This window comes from Arachis duranensis, chromosome 2 (genome assembly GCF_000817695.3).
Source record: "Arachis duranensis cultivar V14167 chromosome 2, aradu.V14167.gnm2.J7QH, whole genome shotgun sequence".
Classification (NCBI taxonomy): domain Eukaryota; kingdom Viridiplantae; phylum Streptophyta; class Magnoliopsida; order Fabales; family Fabaceae; genus Arachis; species Arachis duranensis.
The window spans coordinates 19,672,076-19,678,193 of NC_029773.3; positions in this window are offsets into that span (position 1 = coordinate 19,672,076).

Genomic DNA, 6,118 nt, shown 5'->3' on the forward strand with positions numbered 1-6,118 from the left:
ACAAAAGTATTGCCACCACATCAAAATAATTAAACTGTTATAAAATTCAAAATTCATGCAATTTTTATCTTTTTCAATTAAGAACATTTTTTATTTAAGAGAGGTGATGGATTCATAGGACATTCATAACTTTGAGGCATAGACACTAAGACACTAATGATCACAAGACACAAACATAGATAAACATAAGCACTAAAATTCGAAAAACAGGAAAATAAAGAACAAGGAAAATAAGGAACGGGTCCACCTAGTGATGGCGGCTTGTTCTTTTTCTTGAAGATCCTATGGAGTGCTTGAGCTCCTCAATGTCTCTTCCTTGTCTTTGTTGCTCCTCTCTCATGATTCTTTGATCTTCTCTAATTTCATGGAGGATGATGGAGTGTTCTTGATGCTCCACCCTTAGTTGTCCCATGTTGGAACTCTCCTAGGGAGATTGCAGAACTAATCCAAATTCAAAACTTGTTAATTGAGCTCAAGCAACCCTATCTCACTACTCCTACAGTATTTTGTGACAATATGTTTTCAGTTCTATTATCTCATTTCCCAAAACTCCATAATAGAACCAAACACTTCAAATTAGACTTGTACTTTGTAAGATGATGAATCAAGTAGTTAAGAAGGCAAACAAATCTTAAAAGCAATCAACCAACACAAACTCAAACATTCTTAGGCATAAAGCAATGTTAGTTGCTTGTAGATATACACAAACAGCAGGTGTGGATTTTGATAAGGTTTTCTCACCTATTATCAAACCTGTAACTATTAGAATGATCTTAATCATAGCTTTATCAAAAGGTTGGGCAGTGAAGCAGTATAATTTTCATGATGCTTTTCTAAATGAAAATCTAACCAAGACTATTTACATGTCTCAACTCCCTAGTTTTGTTTACTCAAATTTAAACCTTGTTTGCAAACTAAACAAGGCAATATATGGTTTGAAATAAGCTCTTAGAGCTTGGTATCTAACCATTACTGCCACCTTACAATCTTTTGGATTTAGGAGCACAAAATCAAATCCTTTCCTCTTCACACATTTTACAACTACTTCAATTATTTATATATTTATTTATGTTGTTTGCAGAGTTTAAAGCATTGGCAATGGTGTTTGCAGAACTAATCCAAATTCAAAACTTGTTAATTGAGCTCAAGCAACCCTATCTCACTACTCCTACAGTATTTTGTGACAATATGTTTTCAGTTCTATTATCTCATTTCCCAAAACTCCATAATAGAACCAAACACTTCAAATTAGACTTGTACTTTGTAAGATGATGAATCAAGTAGTTAAGAAGGCAAACAAATCTTAAAAGCAATCAACCAACACAAACTCAAACATTCTTAGGCATAAAGCAATGTTAGTTGCTTGTAGATATACACAAACAGCAGGTGTGGATTTTGATAAGGTTTTCTCACCTATTATCAAACCTGTAACTATTAGAATGATCTTAATCATAGCTTTATCAAAAGGTTGGGCAGTGAAGCAGTATAATTTTCATGATGCTTTTCTAAATGAAAATCTAACCAAGACTATTTACATGTCTCAACTCCCTAGTTTTGTTTACTCAAATTTAAACCTTGTTTGCAAACTAAACAAGGCAATATATGGTTTGAAATAAGCTCTTAGAGCTTGGTATCTAACCATTACTGCCACCTTACAATCTTTTGGATTTAGGAGCACAAAATCAAATCCTTTCCTCTTCACACATTTTACAACTACTTCAATTATTTATATATTTATTTATGTTGTTTGCAGAGTTTAAAGCATTGGCAATGGTGTTTGCAGAACTAATCCAAATTCAAAACTTGTTAATTGAGCTCAAGCAACCCTATCTCACTACTCCTACAGTATTTTGTGACAATATGTTTTCAGTTCTATTATCTCATTTCCCAAAACTCCATAATAGAACCAAACACTTCAAATTAGACTTGTACTTTGTAAGATGATGAATCAAGTAGTTAAGAAGGCAAACAAATCTTAAAAGCAATCAACCAACACAAACTCAAACATTCTTAGGCATAAAGCAATGTTAGTTGCTTGTAGATATACACAAACAGCAGGTGTGGATTTTGATAAGGTTTTCTCACCTATTATCAAACCTGTAACTATTAGAATGATCTTAATCATAGCTTTATCAAAAGGTTGGGCAGTGAAGCAGTATAATTTTCATGATGCTTTTCTAAATGAAAATCTAACCAAGACTATTTACATGTCTCAACTCCCTAGTTTTGTTTACTCAAATTTAAACCTTGTTTGCAAACTAAACAAGGCAATATATGGTTTGAAATAAGCTCTTAGAGCTTGGTATCTAACCATTACTGCCACCTTACAATCTTTTGGATTTAGGAGCACAAAATCAAATCCTTTCCTCTTCACACATTTTACAACTACTTCAATTATTTATATATTTATTTATGTTGTTTTCAGAGTTTAAAGCATTGGCAGTGGTGTTTGCAGAACTAATCCAAATTCAAAACTTGTTAATTGAGCTCAAGCAACCCTATCTCACTACTCCTACAGTATTTTGTGACAATATGTTTTCAGTTCTATTATCTCATTTCCCAAAACTCCATAATAGAACCAAACACTTCAAATTAGACTTGTACTTTGTAAGATGATGAATCAAGTAGTTAAGAAGGCAAACAAATCTTAAAAGCAATCAACCAACACAAACTCAAACATTCTTAGGCATAAAGCAATGTTAGTTGCTTGTAGATATACACAAACAGCAGGTGTGGATTTTGATAAGGTTTTCTCACCTATTATCAAACCTGTAACTATTAGAATAATCTTAATCATAGCTTTATCAAAAGGTTGAGCAGTGAAGCAGTATAATTTTCATGATGCTTTTCTAAATGGAAATCTAACAAAGACTATTTACATGTCTCAACTCCCTAGTTTTGTTTACTTAAATTCAAACCTTGTTTGCAAACTAAACAAGGCAATATATGGTTTGAAATAAGCTCTTAGAGCTTGGTATCTAACCATTACTGCCACCTTACAATCTTTTGGATTTAGGAGCACAAAATCAAATCCTTTCCTCTTCACACATTTTACAACTACTTCAATTATTTATATATTTATTTATGTTGTTTTCAGAGTTTAAAGCATTGGCAGTGGTGTTTGCAGAACTAATCCAAATTCAAAACTTGTTAATTGAGCTCAAGCAACCCTGTCTCACTACTCCTACAGTGTTTTGTGACAATATCTTTTTAGTTCTATTATCTTATATCCCAAAACTTGATAATAGAACCAAACACTTCAAATTAGACTTGTACTTTGTAAGATGATGAATCAAGTAGTTAGGAAGCCAAACAAATCTTAAAAGCAATCAACCAACACAAACTCAAACATACCGAAGATGCAGCTTTATTTTCGTGTTTTGTAACACCATTAGCAGTTGATTTCCTAGCCTTTGAACACCTTTTGATGCACCCACTGAAATTGCCTTAGCAGATTCGAATGATTCTAAGCACAAATATTGCATCGGAAAGAAAATAAACATAAGAATACTCATGTTAATCATTAACCCTGAGCAACAAAGTGGATTAAGAATGAGCTATGATACAAAACCCTACCTTGAAGGCCTCCATATGGTTTCAACTTCTCAAGAACTAAAGCTAGAACTGGTCCATGAATGTCCAAAACTTACTGTCATTGCAGCAGCTTCAGCAAAACTGCTTTGCACAGAAAGTTGCCTAGATAAGGAACCTACAATAGTAGCATACTCAGAGGATAGATACAAGACAGAAGAATCACTTAAAAAAAGATTGAAACAGACCATTTTATCAAATTGAACTCCTCCCAAGTCAAATTGAAGTGTATTCCCTTCATTATTCTCTTGATTAATCTCAAATCCCTTTGTCATATTTATTCATTTTAGCAGATGCGATGCTCATAGTAAATGCTACAATAATTTCTTGAATTCCTTCTTTACAAATTACCTCTGAAAACCAAAACAAGGATGCAAACATTTAAATATACACACAACTAATAACAAATAATTAAACAAGAACATACAGGCTGTAGTAGTGACCACTCTCTATCTATATATACAGTAGTAATTAATTACTAGCTAGCATTTAAAACCTATATTCACTGAAGCAATTAAGCTACCTACTTCGCTATCTGATCTTTAATATACCTTAGCTTGAAGAGCGCTGTGAAAAAAAAATACAAGAATAAGTTGTTCCAAAATGTCTGCCTGAACAAAGTTCAAAAGAATAAAAAGAACAATCAGAACCCATAGGAAGCTTATCTTCTTCCATTATATAACATGATGGAAGAAAAAATACAATCAAATATCTCATAGTTTTTCAGTGATAGAAATGTAAGGGATAAAGCTGACCTTCCCAGGCTGATTATACAAAGACGAAAGATCAGAGAAAAGAGATGGAACTCCCTGGAGAGAATACAAAAGAAAGAAATCACAATCAACTTCGAAAAGCCTGAACGAGGCATAATTTGAAGCTAACAAGAAACTTGAATACCTTAGGAGAGGCCTAATGTAATTATCTGTTGCTGCTCTAAATTTGTCACCTTGCAAAAAATCTAGAGGTATTCTCTACCAAACGAGATTCAGCAAAGAATAAACTCAAAGAATGAGCACCACATATCAGTAGCTGAGCACTACCACAGCTGCAGCAGAACAAAACCAAATGTCAAAAAGTTTGGAAAAAAAACCCTAAACGACGGATCATATTAGAACAAAAAAGAAATCTAGAAAAAAATGAAGAACCAAGAAAATCAAATTCAAAATCAAATAATTAGATCAACGAAAAAATTGACCAAATAATTTACTACGGCACTGCGAACGTTGAACATGGCTGACGAAGGTGTGACGAGTGAGGGAGAGGGAGACGGCGACGCGACGATTTCAGAGAGGGAGACGGCAATGCGACGGGTGCTGAACCACGGAGGGAGGATCGGCGATTGAGGGTTTGCAAAATAGAGTGAGCAACGATTGAGGTTCCGAATCCAACGAGGGTTTGCGAGACAGAGACCACTGAGGGAGTAGGAGGGCACGCCGAGACAGAGACCACTGAGTGCATGGACGGAGCAGCGCCGATGGAGGGTTCCGAATCTAACGAGGGTTGTGTCGATGGTGCGAGGGTTGGGTGCGAGAGATCGTTGATGGCGCGGGGTTGGGTGCGACAGAGAGAGGGATGGGTGTGAGGGTTAGATGAAGGGCTGGGTGTGAGGGTTAGATGAACATGACGGCGAGCTGTGTGGTGCAACGGCCTTGGCGATGGGCAGTGATGAACTTAGTGCGACGGCTTGCTGGGTGCGATGGCTTGCTTTTAGGTTATCTTCTAGGTTAAAAATGAATTTGGAAATAAAAGTGAAGTGTATGAGCAGTTATAACTTCTATAGGTTAAAAGTTAACTTAGAAAAAAGTGAAGTGTGTAAAAAATAGGGTGGCACTCTATTGGTACGCTTTTGTAGGGTGCCTATATAAACACAGTATATCGGCACGCTTTAAAAATGTGACTGTTAAAAAAAAATTAGTCACTCTTTTAAAGCGTACCGATTTCTCTCTATGGGTACGTTTTTCAAGCGTGGCAATAAGAAAGCGTGGCCAAATTTTAAATAAGTGGCCACCCTCGTAAAAGCGTGCCGATTTTCCTCTATGGCCACGTTTTTCAAGCATGGCAAAAAAAAGCGTGGCCAAATCACAAATCAGTGGCTACCCTCGCAAAAGCGTGCCCATAGACCACTTTTGGGCACGCTTTAAAAGCGTGGCAAGAAAAAAGTGTGCCGACAGGCCTTTTTTCTTGTAGTGCCTTCTAGTGTAAGGATGTTCATCTCCTTGCATCATGGGCAAATTGAATGCCAACCTTACACTTTCCGGACTAAAATCCAAGTATTTCCCCCGAACCATAGTAAGATAATTCTTTGGATCCGGGTTCACACTTTGATCATGGTTCTTGGTGATCCATGCATTGGCATAGAACTCTTGAACCATTAAGATTCCGACTTGTTGAATGGGGTTGGTAAGAACTTCCCAACCTCTTCTTCGGATCTCATGTCGGATCTCCAGATATTCACTCTTTTTGAGTTTGAAAGGGACCTCGGGGATCACCTTCTTCATGGCCACAACTTCATAGAAGTGGTCTTGAT